The 24,269-nt window shown below is 40.0% G+C and overlaps 1 long non-coding RNA gene across 1 annotated transcript in view; it reads right to left on the bottom strand.

Moving 5' to 3' along the window:
- LOC121821388 (uncharacterized) overlaps window positions 1–20,108 on the bottom strand; it is a 55,581-nt gene extending 35,473 nt beyond the window's left edge. Inside the window, exons 1-2 of the long non-coding RNA XR_013043489.1 lie at window positions 19,969–20,108; window positions 5,468–5,507 (exon numbers count right to left, since the gene is read on the bottom strand). This is a non-coding gene — a long non-coding RNA (uncharacterized LOC121821388). The remainder of the gene's footprint in view (window positions 1–5,467; window positions 5,508–19,968) is intronic.
- Between the last annotated feature and the right edge of the window lie 4,161 nt (window positions 20,109–24,269).

Below are 24,269 nucleotides of genomic sequence, written 5' to 3'. Positions count from 1 at the left end.
ACCTAGGAAGTCAGAAGCAGGGTGACCAATTCAGCACTTAGTTTGCCTGCCTTCTTTCTGGTTTTAGGACCCAAAGCCATACCTTCTGGAAAAATCCCCAGTTGTAGTCTGGACAGTGGTGTTGTTCTTCCTAGTAGGGTCAGAAAACAGTGGAGATAGTCATTGTGGAAGGAATAAGCAGCCAGCTAGTGAATAGGGGTGGCCTTGAGAACTAGAGCCCACAGGACTGGGCAGCCGATGAGTTTACAGCATGGCAGCAAGCATGACTCCAGACACCAACTCAATAGCAGCTCTTGTTGATGTATCTTTTCAGTTGCCGTAAAGCAGAGTTGGTATGTATGGTGGAGGCAGTGGTGATAATAAGAAACTCTGTTTTTTCCACATGCTAATAAGTATTTCTGAGACATGATGGAAATACCCCATGGGAAGTGAAAATATAGTTTGGAGTTATAAGAATACATCTAGGATAGACCTGTAAATTTATGAGTCATTGAATTGTGGGTATTCATTGAATAATTTGCATGAGATTATTCTGAAATAAAATGTACAGTGAGTAGTGAATGAATAGAATATAGCTGAGAAGTTACCAAGGCGAGGTTGGCTGTGGCTTGTTCTGTTTCTCTGATCTTTCAGCGTTCATCCCAACACCTGCCTCCAGGTTTGCTTTTATTAATAAGACCTTTTAAGATTTGTGTTACATCTGGTGCACAACTTGTTGGGTATGAATTCTCAAAAAAGCTACCTGCCTGTGGTCTTGGGGCCCCAGCTCAGATCCAAGCTATATGTTGCCAGTTGTGGTGGTGCACACTAGTAAGATTTACTGAAGAAGGCAGAGGCAGGAGGATCCCAAGTTTGAGGCCAGCCTAGGAGGCTTGCTGAGGAGAAGATGCGGCCAGGGCCAGACCTGGCCATAAACAGTGGCAGGGAGACCAAGGCAGTGACTGCTGCTCCGAGTTGCTGACTGCTTCTCATGGTGTTGGTGACTGTGGTGATGCTGCTACCTGGGACGGAGGGTTTACTGCTGCTTGTCCAGAGAAGAATTGCCAGGACCATCATGTTACAAGAAAGCATCAGCAAAGGTCAGTTTGGAGAAGTTTGGGGAAGCAAATGGTGGGGAGAAAAAGTTGCTGTAAAGATTTTCTCTTCTAGGGAGGAATGTTTGTGTTTCCGAGAGTCAGACATTTATCAGACTATGATTGCTCCAAACCACAAAGGAGGCAAAAAAAAAAAAAAAAAAAAAATGGCAGGGAACCATGACCACACCTAACAGCAACTTTGAAGTCTCCAAACAAATGACAGGATCCCACAACAATGATTCCACAGGGACTATGATAGAACTATTAAGCTGATTAACACCACCCAAACCTCAGCTTTGAACTATAAACTACTCAGGACTGGCTAGCTGGCTAGATAAGATGATCCAAATTTACAGACTACTAGAGCAAGGACTTGAGAAAGATGCCCTGCATTTTCCCATTATGCTGAGATTGGACAACACATGATATTGCTACCTCTCACAGGACTTGACAATTAACACAAAAATTTTCTTTTCAGGATTCCCTAAAAATGTCTCTCCCCCCCCCCCACAGAAAGCAGGAAATTATTTTAAGATAACGACACCCAAATTCCCAAAAGGTAAAGTGGGTGGTTTTGGTCATTTAATGAGTTATGGATATTGTCATTGTTTAAGATGGTTGGTTACAAGTTGTTAATTGATGGTGGTCAGGAAAAAAGCTAAACAAGGAAACTAGATTCAGGGTTTTTGTTTTAAAAAAAGAAAAAGAAAAAAGAGGAATAGGTATGAGGTAGATTATTGAATCTATTCTGGAAAAAAAAGATATAGAAATAATAGCATAAAAGGGCAGATTATTGAATCTACTCTAAAAAGAAAAAAGAGAAGATATGGGAATGATAACATAGAAGGTAGATTTTTTTAATCTACTCAGAAAAGTATTAAGATAAAATATGTAGATTATTGAATCTACTTTGTAAAAGGAACTATTTGTTTTAAATATTTTACATTGGATTGGATTTTTGTATATTATATACAAATTTTGTACTGAACTCACCAAAATATAATAAATAATGAAATTTTTGTCTGAATTTGTCAAATGTTAATAGACTGGACATTGTTAATATATATATAATGGAGTTTTTGTCTGAATCTGTCAAATGTTAATGGATTAGACATTGTTAATGTAATTCTTGACTGTATATATTGTATATATTTTTTTCTTATATTAATTATAACTTTTTTATTTTAAACAAAAAAGGGGAAATGTGGTTGATATACTGGGCACCGCAATAAACTTATCTGGGGGTCTGAGAACAGAACAGCCATAATATTAAACATAGAGGTTAGGCAGTGGTACTATATGCCTTTAATCCTAGCATTCTGGAGGCAGAGATCCATCCAGATCTCTGATTTCAAGGCCACACTGGAAACTACCAGGCATGGTGATATACACCTTTAATCCCAGGAAGTGATGGCAGGAAGCAGAAAGGTATATAAGGTGTGAAAACTAGGACCTAGACTTTTAAGCTTTTAGGCTTTCAGCAGCAATTCAGCTGAGATCCATTCAGATGAGGACACAGAGGCTTCCAATTTGAGGAAACAGGATCAGCTGAGAAGTTATCGAGGTGAGGTTAGCTGTGGCTGGTTCTGTTTCTCTGATCTTTCAGTGTTCACCCCAATACCTGGCTCTGGGTTTGCTTTTAAAAAGACCTTTTAAGATTCATGTTATATAATATTGTAGGAAGTTGCTAGGTTTAAGGACATCCATAAATAAAAGATCTTACCAAGGATATGAAAAAATTCTGCTCAAAATGCCAAGGAGATTACAAAGAGAAATTGTAGATTTGAAATCCTCTATGATTATTATCTCTGTCTTTTAAAGTTTTAGTTGCTTTCTAATACTGAATAATGCAAAACAAAAAAGACAAAAACAGAAAGTAGGGAAGAGGGGGCCAGAAATGTAACTTGGTTGGTAGAGTGCTTGGCAAGCATTCATGAAGCCCTGAGCTTCAACCCAGAACACATTCACCAAACACAGTGGTAGATACCTATAATCCCAGCCCCAGAAGGTGGAGGCAGGAGGACCAGAAAGTTGCAAAGTTTATAAAAGCACATTCAATCCACACTGGGCTATATGAGACTCTGTTGCAAATAAAGAAACCAAAGAGCTGGGGATACAATGCTGTGGGACAGCAGTGAAGCAGAGTATAGTAAAGCTCCCAAGTGTAACCATGATGAGACAGGAGGCAGAGTCCCGGACCCCTTAAAGCTCAACTGCCAGTGGGTCTTGTAGATACAAGAGTACAAAAAGAGAGTCTGTTTTAAACAAGGTGAAAGGCAAGGACCAACACTTAAGATTCTTTTCTGGACCCCCAGAGCATGCCATGTTCATGTGCCCATCTGTACTCACATGTGAACACACACACACACACACACACACACACACAAACAGGCAAAATGCATAAATAAATGGATACATAGGTAGAATGGGAAAGGAAAGGATGAAATAGCATTATTCCAAGGCAGTGATCATGTACTGAGAAGGTCATTTGGAAAAATGTGTTCTTATTAAGCACTGAGAAGTTAATAAACTGACTGAATGCAGAATTTATTGAGAAGTCAATAAGATAAAGTTATATAAACAACAAGGTCTGGGAATGTTTATGTGGAAAATAATTCACTGTTGGGGGATATTATTTTAAGGTGTGTTACTTTTGTTTATGTTGTATTCATTTAACTCTGTGAAGTTGTGTTACTGTATCTGTCTAAAACACCTGATGGTCTAGTGAAGAACTGAACAGCCAATAGCAAGGCAGGAGAAAGGATAGGTGGGGCTGGCAGGCAGAAAGAATTAATGGAAGGAGAAATCTAGGAGAGGAGAGATCTAGGAGTGAGAGAAAGAAAAGGACATCAGGGTCTAGCCACTCAGCTACACAACCAGCAATGGAGTAAGAAAAAAATGTATACAAAAGTAGAGAAAGCTAAAAGCCCAGAGGCAAAAGACAGATGGGTTAATTTAAAGTTAAGGAGTAGGCAAGAAACGAGCCAAGCTAATGCCGAGCATTCATAATTAAGAGTAAGCCTCCATGTGTGATTTATTGGGAGCTGGGTGATGAGCCCCCCCAAAAAAGAAAAAAAGAGTAAAAAAGCAAACAACAACAAATCCATAATAGCAAAAGTGAGTTAAAAATGAGTGCTCACATGCTGGCCCCTCCTTTAAGAGCCTTCCAGGGCTGATCCATCATATTCCCACAGCAAGCCCATAGACATCCACCTGAACACATGGAGGCAATGAGTTTAAATTCATTTATGTTTTCCCAGGTAGTAAGGTACAGGCTGCAATTCATACCTAGGCAAACCTCATTCATGGGCTGTGGCCTTTGTTCCCATGAGATGTAGTTTCTTTAAGACACAAAGGTTGTGAGGAATGACACAGGAATATACTTAATAAAAAAAGAAAACATTCAAAATCTATTAAGAAAGATGTGTGAGAGTGCTGGCAGTGGGGGAGGGAGCTTTATAAAAATAGAAAAGCAGATCATGTTCTTAGGCAGGAAAAGTTAACATCATAAAAGATAAATTCCCTCCAAATTCATCTATATGTAAAACTTGATTCCAATAAAAACAAGAAATGGGTGTTTCCACGAAAACTGGTTTCCAACTTCATATGGAAAATTTAAAGAGGAACACAGAGAAGAGTCTGGAGGGCTAGCTGTTCAAATATTTAAAATGCTCAACAAGCAAAATGAAATAGAGTCAGGGCAAGAGCAGATGGACAAATAAATGGAACAGAATGCAAAGTCTAGACAGAGATTGAAGTTCTTGGGGATTACCATGTAATATGTGTGGCGTTATATCATATATCATGTATCTGTGGAGAAATAGATGATTCAACATGTGATATAGAGAGGGGAAACCATCTGGATAAATAGATTCATGCCACGTCATTCAGGCATAATATGAGAAAGTTGGTGAGTTCACTGCAGGAAAATAATATTAAGGAGAAAGGAAAAATAATCGTGTAATCTCAACATATGAAAGCCCTTTATCTGTATGACATAAATATAACAGCCATGGAAATTGTATCAATAAATCCAACTTCAAAATAATTAAGATGTATTATTCCTGGGAAACTAATCAGAAGATAAACAAAAAAATGAAAAATAAAAATACATATAAATATGCTACTTTATTTTTAAAAAACTTAAAATTAAAAAAGAAAAAAATAGAATACATAAATGACACAAACTGAGAGAATACAGAACAAGAAACATAGATCATTTAAAATAGATGACATGACAGCTCTCCCTTTCAACCATAATACAAGAAGTGGAGATTAAACCACACCAAGTTCTCAGTCACCAAAGGAGCTAGGACAAGGAAGAGGTAAGAGAGAACCCTCATACATTGCTGAGTACACGCCAATTTGGACTCTAAAAATTATTAACTTACCTGTCTTGAAAAAGGAATAGAGGCCATTGATTCATTCTTTCTGCCAAGAAAAAGAAATATTCAAAATATGAGTTGAAATCATCATAAAATAGTTCAAAAGGCCAAATAAAGAAACATTAACCTGAAGATAAGAAAACCAAATGAATATTAAGCTGCCTCTTTCAGAGAACTTTTAAGGAACCAGGTCAATTAATTTTAATTTTGACAGTCTTCTCATTTGAAGACAGAAATAAAATCAAAAGATAGCCCCCCATAATACACAAAAGACTCAGAGTCTATAACTTTAAATAGATGGCTAATTAAACACTCCCACAGGGGATCATTTGGGCATTTTGAATACTTTTAGCCTTGGTTTTAGATGATTGCAAACTGTAAGAGAAACAGGATGCTGGTGTGTACCACTGCAATAATCTTTGCTTTCCATAGATCTAAATAATCATTTTGGTAAATTATTATCACATATAAAACATTAAGCACACATTGAAGATAACCAGACATGGACAGGAATTATACTTACCAAGTGGGAACTATTCTCTAAATACTTATGAAAACAGACTCTAAAGATTCAACTATTAAAATTCCCAGATGTACATGAATGTTTTTAAAGAATCGAATATATCTGTAGTGAACTGGGACTATAAAAATGAGAAAACAGACCTGAAGAAACAATAGAATTTCCAGAAATTAAACTATTATGCAGCTCAAACTTAAAATCAAATAGGTAGTGTTAACAGAAGAGTAAACAGCAAAAGAGAGAATTAGGAAACTGGAAATGAGGAATGATGAACACTTTCAGAAAAGAAATACTAAAACTAATACGAAACTCCAAAAGAACTGGGGCAGATAAAATCTTCTAGAAGTGGGAAAAGCTTGAAGGCATTCATCACAGTTCCTGGTTTTAAAACATGCTACAAAGCTACAGCTACTAAGACAGCATGGCACTATCATAAGAACAGACATTTAGGCCTCCAGAGCAGAATAAAAAAGCCAGAAGTTGGCCTGGAGAGATGGCTCAGTCAATAGACGCTCTTTCGTGTAAGTATGTGAATTCCTGAGTCAGATTCCTGGTACCCATGTAAAGAGCTGTGGAAAGACACAGGAGGATCCCTCCAGGACATTCATGGAGAACAAGTCAACTTAGTAGACTTGTAACCATGAGTAGTGGGCACTAGAGATTAAGAAGCATAAACAGGACAAGGTGGAGATAAGTGAAGAGGGTTGTCTAGGGACTGAGAAGGGCCATGAGAAAGGGTAGCTAGACCTGGGTGACAGAAGGCTGGGTGGACATATTCAGTGCACAATGTGTGTATGTATGGAAAGACCAAAATGTATTAGTATGCTAAACACAGAAAAATTTAAAGGCGAAAGAAGAAAGGAGAAAACCCTAGTAAACAGACTGAAAAGTGCTAGTGTAAATTCCATAACAATTCCAACAATGCTTCAGAACAAAGGGAGAATAATGATATATAGATAAACAAATTCTAAGAATTAAAAATAACAATTGCACATTTAAGCCTGACTTTGTGAAATTCTGGGAAATGAGAGACAGTGAAAACATCAAGTCTAGGTGCTGGACAGAAGGCTCAACAGTTGAGAACACTTGCTACCCTTGCCCAAGGCCAGAGTTCAGTTCCCAGAAGCCATGCTGGGCAGCTCACAGCGTAGTGAAAGTCCACCTCAAAACAAACAGATAGCAAAGACAGACTTTGATGGAACCAGGTATTCTTATGGATGCCCAGAGTTGCCGTTTGTGTCACAGATACTCAGTCAAGAGCTATAGGGAAAGTGTAGATATGAACATTGAGAAACAAATAAAAATGCTTTTATGTGTCTTTGCATGCACATGCATGTGAGTGCATGTATGTGTATGAGGAACAGAGTTGCATGTGTTCAACATGTTTATGTATATATGGAGGCCAGAACTCAACCTTGGGAGTTGTCCCTCAGGTGCCCCCATTAATTAATTAATTAGTTAATTAGTTAATTAATTTATTAAGTCAGGGTCTCTTCTCTCATCGACAAAAGTAGGCTAGACTGGCTGGTCAGTGAGCCCTTGAGACCCTTTGTCTCCAACCTCCATCCCTGGGATTATAATTTCACACTGCCTCACCCAGGTTTTTACATGGATCCTGAGGATGGAATTCAAATTCTCATACATGTGTACAGGCACTTTACCAACTGAACTATTACCCCTACCTCAATGAAGAATTGTTTAAGAAGATGCTGCAGGGGAGACTCTTCATGACGAAGAGGCAGAAAATATCCCAACCACAGCAGGAAAACTACAGGGCTGGAGAGGTAGGCCACTGGTTCAGAGTACTTGCTTCCCTTGCAGAGGACTGGAGTTCAGTTCTCAGAATCCACTCCCTGAACAGCTCACAATCACCTGAACTCTACCTCGGGGGCATCCAAAGCCTCTTCTGGCCTCAACATTCACACACACACACACACACACACACACACACACACACACACACACACACACACAAATACAAACAAAAATAAATCTAAGATGTAAGAACTACAGATAATAGTATTAGGGCTTTTCAAAGAGACAGAATCAATAGATAGAGGACAAGACAAGATGGCAACTAGATAATACATAGACAATAACTGACCTGTAGCATTTTCAGCCATTATGCTAACAAAATATCATTTTGGAGAGAGAGAGAGAGAGAGAGAGAGAGAGAGAGAGAGAGAGAGAGAGAGAGAGAGAGAGAGAGAGAGAGAGAGAGATAGGTATATAGGCACTGATAGATGACAGACAAGACAGATAGACAATAATTAACATGAAGTTTACAAATGCACATGTGATGCTAGCTGGTGGATAGGTAATGTCAGATGGTGAAATACACATACAAACACATACATATGAAAGGACTTCTACCAGAAGAATTAGCTTACTCTCTTTTGGAGACTGTGAAGTAACAGGCTGCTTATAAATCAGAAACAATGGAACACCAATAACATAACAGTTCTAATTCAAAGCCTCAGAACTATGGGAGCCAAGGACACAACTCTTAGTCTGAGGCCAAGGCCTGAGAGCTACAGGTGCTGCTGGGTAATTCCTGGAGTCCAAAGGCTGAAAGCTTTGGTTTTCAGTGTCTAAGAGCAAGAGAAGAGTGTGTTCAAGTTTCAAGATACAAAAATGAAATCTTTTCTTTGCCTTTGGTCTACCAAGATCCCAAACTGATTAGATGGTGACTGCCCACCTTGAGGGTGGGTCTCTCCCACTAAGGTCCCATATCTTCTGGAAAACACAAACATACCCAGCAAATGCACTTTACAAGTTATTCAGTCATCCATTAATCCCGCCAACCTCACCATCAACATGATAAGTTAATATACATTGCTGAGGTTTGGAAAAATGTCCCTACACGATTTAATATGTTAAAGACATGCTCACTAGTCCACAGTGCTATTGGAAAGCTCTGGAATCTCTGAGATAGTTCCTATTCCGAGAAAGTTAAGTCACTGTAGCTATCCTTGAAAGAGGTATTGGGACTCTAGCTACTTTCTTTATAGGAATTTCAAATAATCATAGCACAGGCACAGTTACGAGCAAAGGGAAGTGAATGTTTGTGTGTGCTCAGCTCTACTTCGGGCTTATACAGTTCAGGACCTCCTACCTAGGAAACAGCCCTGCCAACACTGAGCTGGGTCTTCCAGTATCTTGTTAAGACCCCCTCCCCACAGAGAGAGGCACAGGCCAACTCAGTGCAGACAATCCCTCATTGACACTCTCTTCCCAGGTGATTCTCTGTGTGTCTAGGTCAGGTTGATCATGACACAGACCTAAGGTATTTCAACTTCGTGATGTCCTGAAAGGAAATAATTCAACATAAACTCTAGCATTCTAAATTTCGATTTTTGCCTGGGTTAGTGATGTGAACACTGAACACAGGCACTGACCCATGATGCTAGGTGGCAACAGTCACTCCGTCACAAAAGTAAACGATCAGTACAGTAAGATGAGGCACCTGGAGCTTAAGGGTAATATTTTGAATTATCACACCCTATTCCATGTACAAAATGCAACAGTTCCTGTGATGAAATAAGATTATTGTTCAGTTTGAAGAATGCAAGTCAGTAGTAGCCTCCAGTTAGAAACACTACAATCAATGATCCCAACTATCTTGAAGGATAAAAAATGGATCAGGGATGCAGTGACAATGTAAGCATGGGTTAGATCCAATCTTATCAGAAAGAAAAGAGCAGGCCATGTCATGATATGAAAAAAAAATGTTGTGTGGTTATATATAAGCATATACTACTGAGCTAACTAATGATCAACAAAGGAGTAAGTCACACACACACACACACACACACACACACACACACACACACACACCACCACCACCACCACCACCACCACCACTACCACCACCACCACCACCACACACTCAGAGGTCTATAATAAGTCACAGTCAGTTTTTGTATTTCAAAAGATACCACTTTGAGAATGCAGTATCAGCAGCAAGGCAGCAGATGATGAAGTTTGGAAAGAGTGGCCTTAGATAATTGCAGATGAATAATGTACATCAGAATGAGCATTTAGTATTGAAGAGGCAAGCTTGTTCAGAAGGGGTTTGCTGGAGCTGATAGCCAGTCATCAGGAGTCTAAACAGAGCAGGATTGAAGGCACTACACAGCATGCAGTGCTACTTTGGGATGGAAATGTTACCAAACCTAGATGAAAACCTTTCCTAATCCACCACTCTGAGGACCCTGAGCATTCAGGAATGTGAGCAGGCAAACATTTTCCTGTTTACTGTCACCAAGGGAAGGATGCCTGGATAGCATCAGAATGTTTGCAGGCTGGCTTTTGAATTGTTTCATTCTGAAGGAAAGACAATGCTGTAGACAAAACAATGACCCATTTAGTAATCTTTCAATTTAAATAATGCTCCAAGGTATGCCTAGCAAATGACACCATGCATCCTGATAAAAAGATGTGTGTTTGCCCTGAACAAAATTGCAGGTGGCCAACCAAAGGACCACAGCACAATGGTCGTGTTCAAATAGGATTATTCAGCCATGTACCATGGCACCTGCCCCTGACCCCAGTGTTTGGGAGACTGAGAACCTCAAGGGGGAGATTTAGGAGCTTGGGGCTAGTCTTGGTTGTATGGCAAGACCTTGTCTCAAAAACAAAAGAAATAAACAAACCCAAACTCTTCAAACCATGCCTTTTTATACCAAGTGTTTATATAAGTCAATGATGCTGCCAACCCTAGCCCAGTGCTTAGAAGTTTCTGGGATGATTTTAACATTCTCTCCACCATGGGAAGGGGGTCACACAACAATGAATAAATGGTTCTCACTAGACCTTTATGCAGATAAAACAGTAAATCACAAGATCTCAGCGCTTGGGAAACAGCTAGCATGGGGCTTGGTGAGGATGAGGAGCTGATCACACCAGAATTCCAAAGAATGGTGGGTTGGTTTTGAGATGGAGGGAGCTGTACCTTGGGTCCAAGGAGGCCAACACCAAAGAACCCGTCGTTCCTTGCTTTCAGAAGCAGTGTCTGGGCATTGGGAAAAATAGATGTCGATTATGGGAACTGCATGGAAGCTGACAGCAAATACGGGGTGCTCTCGCTGGTAACACATAGGAAAAGAAAACAAGAAATACACTGTACAGTGACAGATTGATTTATGCCTGAAAGCACCAGGCCTGCTACATCATAAAATGCCAGAGCCCTGGTGCCCTCTCCCAGCTATTTTTGGGTCTCACTAGGAAGAAACTGAGGGCTTTCTCCTCGCAGCATATTTATCAACCTGAAATTAAATTTAGTTCAGTGCTCTGAATGTTCTCAGCTGTGGGCATTCATGACGAGTATCAATTCCATCCTTCTGGTTTTCACTTTAGTATAGTATCCAAAAATTGCAGGAGACTTTCCACGCTTGATTATAAATAGGCTTTGTGTTCTATGCTTTTGCCCAACTATAAACTGATTTAAGTTTTCTGAGCGTGTTTTCTGACTAGGCTGGGCTAAGCTATGATGTGTAGTAAGTACATTTAATGCATTTTTAACTTAAAGTGTTTTAAACTTTCAGTGGATTTATGGGGATGCAACTCCACCATAAATAAAGGATTATCTTACACTTAGGACACTGAAGCATGAAAAAAAATGATTTATCAAATGATATCATAAGAGAGTGTAATGCTAAGCTATGGAAAAATACTTAAAATGTAACCGGCAGGAGGGTCATAGCTGGAACACATGAAGCAGCAGAATAAAGAGATACATGGAAGATGAAAGAGGACAAGCACACCTAGGAGACACAGTGAAGGAGATGAATGAGGTTTCCCAGGGAAACATGTTCGAGTCAGATCAGCTAAAACAATAAGAGGAAAGAGGGGAGCACAGTAGAGACGGACAGCAGCTGGCCAGCTTCTCTCCTGCTGCAAGGGACACAGAGTCATCAAATCATCAGGAACAAGTCCTCATTTTCTAGTAAAGCCAGACTCTTATGCCACATGCCTTAGCATGTTTACTCCTGGATTTTGGCCCTATGGAAATGCATGCTTATATGTTCAGGATACCATGTAGGAGAAAAAAGCATGCATTAATACCTCATTTACACAATTTTATTGAACAAAAGAAGATACTCCCATATATGTAGCACACAATCCTTTTAATACTATTTAGGGATAAATGTGTCATACCTATACTACTAAGACATAAGAAGTGATTGTGTAACAGCCAAGATAACAATTCTCTGTAGATGGTTTATGACTGAGAAGCAGAGGTGGTATGAGGTAGGGTTAAACTGTTTCCGGGAGCTAACAATATTTCGTCTATTTACCTGGACGTTGGTCTCTTAGCACTTTATGTCATAATAGTTCATTAAATTGTACAGTTCTAAATTTTGTTAATATCTATTAATATTTCAGAACAAAAATATTTCTGTGGTGATATATTGTGTACTCTAATAAAATTTATCTGAAGATCAGAGAACAGAACAAGCCACTAGATTAAACATAGATGCCAGACAGTGGTGGCACACACCTTTAATCCTAGCCCTTGGGAGGCAGAGATCTGTCTGGAACTTTGTAAGTTCAAAGCTACCCTGGACTACATGAGATTGACTTTGTCTAGGAGAGAAACAGAGCCAGGCAGTGGTGGCATACACATTTAATCCCAGTACTTGGGAATCACATGCCTTTAATCCCTGCACTTGAGATCTCATGCCTTTGCTTGGAAAGCACACACACCTTTAATTCCAGCACTAGAGAGGTTGAGACAGGAACTGATGGCTGGGCAGAGAAAGGTATATAAGGGGTGAGGAGACAGGAACTAGAAGCCTTTTCGACTGAGGAAGCTCATTCGGTTAGAGATCTATCAGCTGTGCTCTTTCAGGCTGAGGAGTTGGTGAGGTAAGAGGTGGTGGCTGTGGCTTACTCTGCTTCTCTGATCTTTCAGCATTTACCCCAGAATCTTCAGAGTTTATTATTATTATTATTATTATTATTATTATTAAAAGACCTTTTAGGAATTCAGGTTACATGTTTCAAAATGAAAGATTTGCAAGGAGGGTGTGAGTACTGATTGTTGGTGATTACCAAAGGGGACTTCTCAGTTACTGGTAGAGATTGTTCATGAATGTTCATCCATCTATATATTTAGAATTTGTGTGCTCTGAACATGCATACTTAAATAAACTGCTTAAAAATTATGCGAATGGGCTGGAGAGATGGCTGAATGGTTAAGAGTGCTTGCTTATCTTCCAGAGGACCAAGACGGGGGTAGCTCAAAGATACCTGTAACTCCACTGCTAAGGGATCTGCTGACCACTTTTAGTTTCCCCTGGCATCTGCACACACATACCGCACACTCACAAAGACACATACATATAAATATAAATATAAATAAATCTTAAAAATATACTAAGAAGAAAAAAGGGAAGCTGAGGCAGAACAGTGTAGACTGTTCCAACAAGTGTTTAAGCAGAAGGAAGCCAGGCTTCAGGCAGTGGCTAGCAGGTGACATAAAGTTTAGGAGTTTCTATTTTATGGGTGAGATCTGAGCATTTGTAATGGTGGGAAAAGAGTTGGCAGAGGGAAGACAATAGAGAATAATCAATGGCAGAACTTAGCTTCAAAAGAAACCAGAACAGAGTAAGGAAGGAGAAGGCTGACACCTGAGAGGAGAAATCAGAGAGGAGGACTTCGGTAGGAAAATTACTTGAGAGGCTTAGAAACAGCAGATTTTAAGAGTTACCCCATGATTTTCCAATAGGAAAATATCACTTAATTGAAGAAAAGTCATGAGGACTTAAAGAGATGCATAACTTACACATATAACAAAGAAGGAATTGGGCTAGGAGAATGGCTAAGTGGTCTGGACAGAATCCCTTGAGAATTTGAACATGTCAAGGCTCTTCTTCCCAGTTAAGCAGTTTTCTTTAGAAGCTTAGGCACAGGGAAAGAAGCAGAGGGTGAGCACATTGAGTCAGGATGAAAAGTCTCCAGATAAAAGTTCAATAGAATTTGGTTAGAAAAGGTTCTTGTTTAAGGAACTGTCTTAGAGTTTCTATTGCTGTCAAAAGACACCATGGTGACTCTTATAGAGAAAAACAATTTAATTGGGGTTGTCTTACAGTTTAGAGGTTTAGTCCATTATTGTCATGGCAGGCAGCATGGTGGCACACAGGCAGCAGGAAGATATAGTGACCCACTAGGCCTGGCTTGAGCTTCTGAAACCTCAAAGCCTATCCCCCAGTGACAAAATTCCTCCAAGGCCACACATACTCCAACAAGGCCACACCTCCAAAGAGTGCCACTCCTTATGGACCTTTGGGGGCCATTTTCATTCAGACCTTCACAGGAACTTATGCACTGTAATCACAAAGAAATATATGAATATTGAACAAATCCAGGCATGGATGAAATGTCACAGCAAGGCCTTTTAAGGTAGACAGACACAGTCAATAAAGGCTGAGAGAGCAGTGATGAAGCTAAGAGATGAACCGTCAGAGAGAACTACCAGAGGCAAATATGTACCATATCTGGAGTCATTTTCCTATGATGGCCTATGTCCCAAAGAGCTTCACATGCAAAGTTTGCCACTTGAAAACAAAAGTTAATTCACTTATAATGTTTATGCCAAAGAAAGAGATAACTACAAATACTTTTCTCTGAAATCAGAATGCAATGTGTGATGTTCCTTCAAGGTCTGTTTGTCTTCATTGGTTTCTTCAGGAGAATGTTCAAAGAAGCTTGCATTCCCTGAGCACATAAGACAGCACATGGGTTTTGTACTGCTGTGGGGGAGGAGGGGGAGGATGAAAAGGGAGAAGGGTTTCTGAATTAATTTCATGTTGTCGTGGCTAAACACAAACAGCCTACCATCTGGGCCTTTCCCACTTTCATTCCAATCTGTCATCTTTTCACACATTCTTGGGGCTGGGTGGTTGAGCAGAGATTTTCTTTTTCTAAAATGATCTGTGGCCACTTAAAACTTGTTAAGAATTCCCATCAAGTGGCAACCTTAGATTTTCCCAGGTAGTCTGCCTCTCTGAAGGGGAATTCTGCCAAGAATGGAGAAAAAAGTGAAGGTCAAAAAAAATAAAAGAAAAAAACTTTTGACTACAAAAGTGATGTCGACATCAAACCGAGCTGCACAAAGGCTCTCTAGAAGCTCTGTGTAATTAGAAGCAGACACACCATTGGAGCTGATGACCGACATTCAGATGACCATTTAATGGATACCTTTAAATGGATCGAAAAATTCTGCTCACTCTACACCTCATTTCTCTCTTTTGTCTTCTGAGCCCTTGCCATTTTTTGACCTACCATATACCTGGTTTATTTTATCCTGTTTATTCTTCACCTGTAATCAGTGGCGAGCTCCATAAAATTTTGTTTGCAAATTCAAAATTGTTGTTTATAATACTGTTCAAACAAGTGTGTTCCAACTCTGGCATCTAAGACTCAGGGATCACTATGGAAGAGGACCAGCAAAGACTGGAATGGTCAGAGAATCAGGGAGTTTGCTGGGAGGCTGTGTCTCCGATGAATGTCCGAAGTTACACCCATGAAGTCTCCACAACAGGGCTGAAGGAGGTGGACAATAAAGAGGCTGATGTGGGTGGGGGGTGAAGGAGGACAGCCCAGGTCTCAACCTTAGACAAAGGACTAAAGGCAACTAAGGATGCTGAAAGTCAAAGAAATAGTCATGCCCTGGGAAGATCACACTGTTGGTTATCCAACACCAAATGGTCGCATACATACAAGTAACAATGTACAGACTAAGCAGGTTGTTTTATGTTTTAGGAACACACACATATATACACACAATAATTAAATGAAAAAGACAGTGAATTAAAAAAAAGTTGGAGAGGTATATATGGGAGGGTTTGGCTAGAGGAAAGAGAGAGGGAAATACTATAATTATAATCTCAAAAATATTTTTACAAAGTGTGAAGTATAGAAGTACTTCAGCAATATTTGTTATTGAATGGATTCTAAACCTATATATATATATATATATATATATATATATATATATATATATATATATATATATATATACACACACATATATACATATATATATATATATATGTTAAGGGTTGGGGGTGTAGCTCAGTGGTAAAGCACTTGCCTACCACGCGTGAGGCCAGGCTCTACCTCCAGCCTTGAAAAAGAAAAACAAACAAACAAAAAAACCACCTCTATGCTAATAAGAAAGTATTTACATATAAAGTATTTCTATAGTACTATAGCACCAGTAATTTTTACTATTCAATTTAATCTACATATATCTTATATTTCTACTTTGAGTGGAAAATTAGATTCATATTTAAATGACAATAGTTTCTATCAGTAAAATAAGATTAAATGTAGGGAAGATTAAATTCAAGTGCTTAAAAGTGTATGCATATGTCAGCCATGAGTAAATTTAACCCAACTTTCTTCCCTGAAGTACTGGGTTTGTTCAGTTCTTTTAGCAATAAAATTGGGCTGGAAATTGAACCCTCTCCCATGATCTATTTAGCAGCAGACTGGTGAGGAAGTGGAAGGCATTCTGTCAGTTATATGGTTAACTTCAAAGGGAGCTTTACAGAATACAAACCTGAATAATATTTTTTCTCATTTGCAATAGCAGTATTCATTATAAACAACTTATTATATATCTATACATGGATAAATGATAGTTTTGAAAAGCCAATTTAAGTGTGATAAACTGTCAAATCAGATGTGTCATAGATTAAAAAAGTAAGTCTGAAATTTTTTTCTTAAGAAACATTTCAAGTGCTTTGTTGATAAGGGTGCCTTCCACTTCCTCACCAGTCGGCTGCTAAATAGATCCTGGGAGAGGGTTCAATTTCCAGCCTAATTTTACTGCTAAAACAGTTTGATGGTGTTTACTAATTTTAAAAAATCCCTAGACATAGAATTTAATTATTTTGGGTTACTCTAGAGAGCTCAAAGACCAATAAGTCGATTGAAATTGAACAGAATTTGGCCTATGTATCTTCTGAGGAAGAATTTGTTAACAATGTGAGCATTTCAAAACTAGGCGGAACTGCTCTGCCATAGAGCAAACCTCCCATCAGGGGTTGACTAGAAGCTTCCAACTCTAACTGTCTAACAGACAACGAGCCGGTTCTACCCAGTTCTTTCCCACCCTGTGCTGCTAACATGTGAATGCATTTGCCTGTGGAAGACACACACCAACAAACCGCTCCAAAGACCCTGCTTGGAAGTGCAGAAATCCGTCAATGTCTCTGCCTGGCCCAGGAAAAGAGTTTTGAAGACTATCTGCCTTGGAGTCATTTGCTTATTTACCAAGGTAGAAATACCTTCTTTTCTTATCCCCCCCTTACCCCCGTCCCCCCCCACCCCGTCCCCCATCACCCTCTGAAGAGCCTGAAGATCTGCTTACATTCCAGAATGAAGGACTTTCTATTTCTGGAATAAAGGGAAACAATGGCCCCACTTCCTGAGGATACCTACACAAACATGGAGTCTTATTAGTCCAGACCCTCTCTCCTAGTTAGGAACTGTTTCTTGTGGAGGCAGGAAGTCAACACTAAGATAATCCATGAACATATAGTTTTCTCTGATGCAGACACTTGGTATCTATCAGAATTCCTACAAGGGAGGAAGGGAGTTGGGGGTGGGGGAGGGAGGAAGAAAGATTGGAAATGTGTGTACTAGGAATTCATTTTATTCCTCTGTTGAATGGAACATTTCATCAGTTAATGACAAAAGCACCTTTACTTTAGATATACATTACTCTCCATGTGTACATATACTAATGTATTTCCAGAGCAATCTTGGTAATTTTAGGTGATGTTTCCAGTCCAAAGTCAATAGATAAGCCAAACAAAACTCCAACTATGAGAGGAAAAGTTCAAAATCTAAGGGTAGAAGACTTTTAAAGCGTCTTTTAGAACGTATTGACTTATTTATCATAAAGATATATCACTTACCTCTAATAAAAGTGAGAAAAATCATTCCAAACGAGGCAAGTAATTTGAGGTACATTATTTAGCACAAATAAAAAAAGGTTTCCTTTCTGAGATAAAATAAATTATTCCATGATGAAAATCTTTTAAACTGCTTGACACAGGAAAAGAATCATTTGGCCTAAGATTTCCTCAGGACCAGTTCAAATTATACCCAATTTTCATTTCAATGGCAGAAATCACCAAGAATTAATCCCAGGATTCTAGTTGTATCAGATTTGCCACTTCAATAGTATTTGGGTCCTTCAAAATTATGTTAATCAAATAATCAACTTTTCAAAATAACTATGGGCATTTAAACTGAGAAATGGTTTAGTCAGTTGGGGCATGAAGTGATCATGGGAAAATTCCCAAAGCGTTGATGGATGCAGATCTAGTTTCTGTAGTTACGACATTTAAAAATGATTTACTCACCCCCACTCCCAGCTTTGTGGTGATTCACCTAAGAAAATCTCTCTCACTGGCAGAAACTCATGTCAGCCACATTATACACTTAAGAGAAATACCACCAAGACCTAAATATCATGTTCCTAAGCTAATGACATGCATATCTAAGAATTCACTGTAACCAATATCTGTGTCCACATCGGCCCCAGATCAAACAGTGCCCTGACATCAATCCTTTTGGTCCCTTGCCCACAGCCACTGCAGAGCTCATTATATGTCCTCTGTCACATAATCTCACACTACCAGTAGATGTTCTGACTGCAGCTGCTGCTTATGTATTTGGGGATTTGAGCCTGACGGCTCAATGTCAGCTTGAATATTTACTCCGGTACTAACAGAAACATTATGTTACACAAATGGCATGCTTCAGTTCTATAGATTTTTTTTTAACATGGTTATCCAGTAGCCTAGAGGAGAACTGTGGATGCTGACTTTGATAGAGGGGGTGGCACACAAGGGTCACCACATGCCGAATATCAAGTTTTTTTAATTGTCTGTTATCCCATGAGCGTATTCAAAGCAGGCTGACAGGCATTAGTTTTATTAGAACTTCAGCCTTGCAGGGAGATGCCTCTGGTTTTTAGGGCTGTCATGTAATAGAGGTTAGGCTCCTTCTGAATGACCCCAGAAGGCAGAACTTAACCAGCTGATGAAATTCTTAGGCAGTCACTTTTTAAAAAATTCTTTGTATTACGTTTGTTTATTTAGGGGATGGGGCATGCCACTGTGTGCATTTGAAGGTAAGAGGACAATGAGGTAGAACTTCGTTCTCTTATACCATGTTGGGTCTCAGGACTCAAACTCAAGTCACCAGGCTTGGCAGTAAGCACCTTTACCCAAGGAGCCCTCTTGCTTGGCCTGACCGTTGCATTTAAACCAAAAAATGAAGGAGACTCTCCTACCTATGAGATCTTAGTGAGCACTGATAATGTGTTTTGTACAGAGGAAAACTTGTAACACAACTGTGAAGACATGTTTAATAGCCAATGTATATCTAGATGATGTAGTGATATTTTATTTGTATGTTAATAAATAGTTTGCCTGGAGATCAGAGGACATAGATAGCCTTCCATAAACAAAAGTCAGGCGGTGATAGCACACACCCTTAATTCAATCACATGGCAGGCAGAGACTCTGTGTGTTCAAGGACACAGCCGAGCCTGGTGACACACACCTTTAATCCCAGTACCAAACATAGAGACCTGCTGTACAGACGACCAGTGATGAGGAAGCAAGGTACTGGGCTAAAAGCCAATGAGAAGGCAGAACAGCAAGGCAATAAAGGCGCAGGTTAGGTAGGAAGAAGCTGGTTCTCTTGGGAAGCTACAGCAGCGTGGTGAGCTAAGGTTAGTTGGTGGCTATCACTAGTTCTCTGATCTCTATGGCTTTCACCCCTGTATTTGGCTCTGTGTTTCTTATTTAATAAGACTGTTCAGAAATTTGTCTACAAGATGAGATGACCACTGAATTATCCAAAATTCTGGAAGTTTAGGGTCACAACGTAAGACTCCTCTGGATAAAGAAGAGGCCATAGATTACTGATCTACAGATCATTAAAGGGAGTCTCTTACCCTTGGATTTCATTCTATAGTGTTGCTGGCCTTCTTCCTGGGGAAACTGAAGAACAATTCAGCCATGGGCCGCAGCTGCTGCGTGGCTAATGGCAGAGGAGCCTGGAATGCACGTTCTCGCTGGCTCTGCTCACTGCCAGCACGCTTGCCTGATCTGAACAAAAATCCAGTCAAGCTGCCCGCTTGGACCCTTGCTAGCACTGGCCCGGCGGCGGCGGCGGCGGCGGCGGGGGTGGGGTGGTGGCTCATGAGATTTCCAAGGGAGACAAGGGGCTGTTTTCAAACTGTGTGGGCACCACATAGAAGTGACCCCCACTTCTCTGCGCTGTGCAATCATCATGTAGTTGCTGTGTTCACGGAGTCCATGTTTCCATGTTCTCTCTAAGTGAGGTTTGCGGAGTTCCTCCACACAGTTTCTCAGAACGTGTTCTATGGAAACACTGTGGAAGTCATAATGAGAGCAATGGTCTGAGATCAAAGAAATTAAAGAAATACTGCATACTTATGCCTTTCTAGAAGGTTCACAAAGCACATGATTGTGTTAGCTTTCTCACAAGTTTTATGGCATAGAAACTTTGGTAACTCAGCTTGGAGCTGTAAAATTCCCTTCCCCTCACAGGGAGCTAATTAACATGCACAAAACACACACTGGAAAAGAATGCTATTTTAGTAGCAACCCCTCACTTTCATATGGGAAGAAATTTAGGTCCAGAGAGATAAACTTTGTCCCAGGCTCAACATGCTGGATAATTAGGGGTGGAGCTTGTGTTTCTCGGCTTCTCAGCTGACGTTTTCTTGTTTTATTTGAAGGATTGTCAGGACTATATGCTTGCCTTTTACATATCACTTTATCATCCCAAGGTCAGGTTGTTCATCCCTAGATTGATCAGCTCTGGCCACAGGAAAAAAGCTGGCAGATGCCTTGGAATAAGTGTTTCCCTCTGCTATAAGTACATGGGCCAGAAGTTTGAGGTTAGGTTGTATAAAACCAAAAATGTACCAGATGGAGAAAAGATGTTTCCACAAATCTGGAGATAGCCCAGCCAGAAAGTTATCTTCCATACATGTTTCATGGCTGATTCCTAATGCACATGCTTCCTCTTTTTCTTACACAACTCCTAAGGAACCTAGTTCAACTCAATCCATCTATCCCAGACAACACTGAAGTCTACTTACTCCAATTAAAAAAATAAGCAAGCCAAGGTAGCGTCTTGTCAATATTCCAGAAGTGGGATGACTGTTCTACATTCAACAACTCAAGATCCCTTCTCCAGATGGTTCACTTATACCTCCATCTGGCATAAACTTGAGAAGCACGGACCTCATACTTCTTGGATGTCATGCTAGTTGGACTTCCTACCACTTCCATTTTTAATGCAGTCCAGTGGACAACAGTGAAGAGGAGGAATTAGAGCAACAGTGAAAACATCTATTAAAGCATTAAAAAGTGGATATACCAGGCCAGGGGCATTTCTACATGGAGAGAGGAAGATGCTTGTCCAGTGGGTGACTAGCCTTTCCACAATTCATCAATCAGTGCCTTGGTAGGTTGGTATCAGCTCCCATGGCAACTCCCAGGAAGCACTCCTCCGAGTCTCTGGGTCTCTCAGGACCAAATAGGAATGAGGCACTGTGGACCTTTCTTAGGGCACACTAATGTATTTCTTTGATTCTTTTAGTGTCTCTGTTGGTGGCTGAGTAACACGAGAGGCTGAGAAACACAGTCAACTTCTATTTTTCAGTTCTGAAAATGTTTTTCACACGACTACCCCAAATTGTGCTTATGACGCTGCCTCCCAATGCCACTGTTGAAGACACACTGTGCTCATTAGCAACATCAGCCATTTTATAGTCTAGTCAGGACTGAACTACAAACTACAAACTTAAACAGTTCCACAATGTCCTAGTTTATGTTTAAGTATTCAGTCCTGGAGCAAAAATGAAACACAATAGGCTGGACTGAAGCAGCTAGAAGTTTTTTTTTCTTCATGCATTAATTTGTTCTGGAAGAGAACTGTTCAATAAAACTTCCTGCAATGGTAAAAATATATTCTTTATTTTGTACTATTCAATATGGTTGGCACTGGGCACACCTGGCTACTGAGCACAAAACATGGCTAGTGCCAGTGAGGAACTGGATTTTAGTTTAATTTAATTTAAATTTATGAAGCCACATGTGGCTAATGACTACCATATTGGACAGCACAGATCTAGCGAGTCTAAGCCAAGGCTAACTTCTAATCATGGCTGTCCAGGGTAGCACTTAGCAGGAAGTGCAAGACAAGAGGACCTGAAACCAGAGATCTCCGGTTGACCTCTAGGTGTGTGTGTCTCCATTCCAATTTCAAACTGTAGCTTGTTATCTTCACCATCAGAATTTCGGGCTGTTGGCAAAAATTGGATGAATTTTGGAGCTCAGAATGAAGTGATGATGTTCTGGTAGCTGTGGCTTCAGGTTTTCCTTCCACAAATGTCTTAGCTGCTTCTGAGTCCATTTTTAGGTGAAGTCACCTTGAATAGGAACTTACTGCTCTTTAAAGTAGGCTAAGGTGGCCACAAGAAATATTCAGCAATTGTTGACACTCACAGTTTGATATCAAATTCTCAATCTTCTGCCCCTGAAGAGCACAATATCTGGTTATTAGAGAGGAATCAAGGAATAAATTACAAGTTTCTATTATCCCAAAGTTGGAAAATGAGCTCTGCTTCCAGCCATGGTGAACAAATTTTTTTTTCCAAAGTGTTTGCTTTTGTTTTTTGTTTTCCCAGCCTTTGTCAGTATGAGTGCTTGCCTCCTTCTGGTTGTGACAATCATAGTAAGAAACTCATTTAAGGAAATTATTTGAGCGGGGTGCTAGTGGTACATGCCTTTAATTCCAGCACTCGGGAGGCAGAGGCAGGCAGATCTCTGTGAGTTCGAGGCCAGCCTGGTCTACAGAGCGAGATCCAGGACAGGCACCAAAACTACACAAAGAAACCTTGTCTCAAAACAAACAAATAAACAAAAGAAAAAAGAAAAAAAGAAACGAGAGAAAGAAAAAAGAAAAGAAAATCATTTGGATGACCCAGGTGGTGGATGGGTGGACAGGCGGACTGTGAATGAACACTGATATCAACAGCGTTGAAGCCCAGAGCGGCATTCTCACTGGTCAGCGTGAGGAGGCAAGAGACATGGCATCTTCTGAATTCACATACAAACATGTAGCTTTTCTTTTTGTCTCTAGTTAAATCTTCAGCGAGATTCCTGGATTCTCACTTATTTCCTTTGTCACGTGGCCTGTTTATAGTTCAGTTTTTCTCTGCGTCTTCCAAGCATGACATTAAAATTTAGTGTTGCTTCAATCCGGAGTTTAGGAAGAGACTGGCTGTGCTCTGCTGATGTGGCCTCCCCATCATCTCCCTCTGTGCCATACCCTGTTTAACTTTCTGCTGTGGCTTCTCTCATTAACTGACTTCTAACTTCAAAACTTCCAAAGAAAGGGAACTTTTTTTTTCCACCCACATTTGTGCTCCATCCTCTTTCCTTCTTGTTTCCCATTTGTTCCTCATTGCAGTTAGTAATTCTCTCACAGAAGCCCAGGAGGACTGAAATAGCAAGCATGTCAGCAGCCCCACACACTGAACAGTTGGTACAACTGGAAAAGCAAGGGGAGAAGGATGCAACACAAAGTGTGAACAGGGCCGTCTCTTTGCCACAGAGAACTGTCTGACAAAAGAATGGGAGCAGATGTACCAGGAACACTTAAAATCCCATCAAATGTTAGGACAGCCTGTAGCAATTAGAACACAAATGCATGAAGGTCACTGACAGGGCAATGTCTGTATCCAGAAGACATGAGTCAAAACGATGGTTAGACATGAGGAAGGACCAAGGATAACTGCATACCTTAGCCTAGCATCAGAAAACATGAGAACTAGAAATATGCTTGCACCCCTTCCCACATATGTACATGGATACATGCATAGGAACATGGATACACATACACTGTACCACACACATGTGCATGCAATAAGAAGAAAGACAGGGGAAATGTAAGCATGAGAAGGACTCAAAAGTCAGTGGATCTAATCGGTAAAATGTGTTTTCATCAGCTGTCCTTCTGCCACTTAAAATAACTCTGGGAGTGAGCCTCTTCCCTAGTAAAGGAACTCACAAAACAAAATATTCCAACTAGAATTTGCATAGATAATGTTCTAGAAATACACATATTGATGAGCCCTCAAACCATGAACTCACTCAGAACGCATCTGGCCCCACTCTCAATGACCAGTTAGAGTCACCACTTCATTGACTTCTGCCA

The sequence above is a fragment of the Peromyscus maniculatus genome, chromosome 11 (genome assembly GCF_049852395.1).
Source record: "Peromyscus maniculatus bairdii isolate BWxNUB_F1_BW_parent chromosome 11, HU_Pman_BW_mat_3.1, whole genome shotgun sequence".
Lineage (NCBI taxonomy): Eukaryota > Metazoa > Chordata > Mammalia > Rodentia > Cricetidae > Peromyscus > Peromyscus maniculatus.
This window is presented reverse-complemented; position numbering and strand designations above follow the sequence as displayed.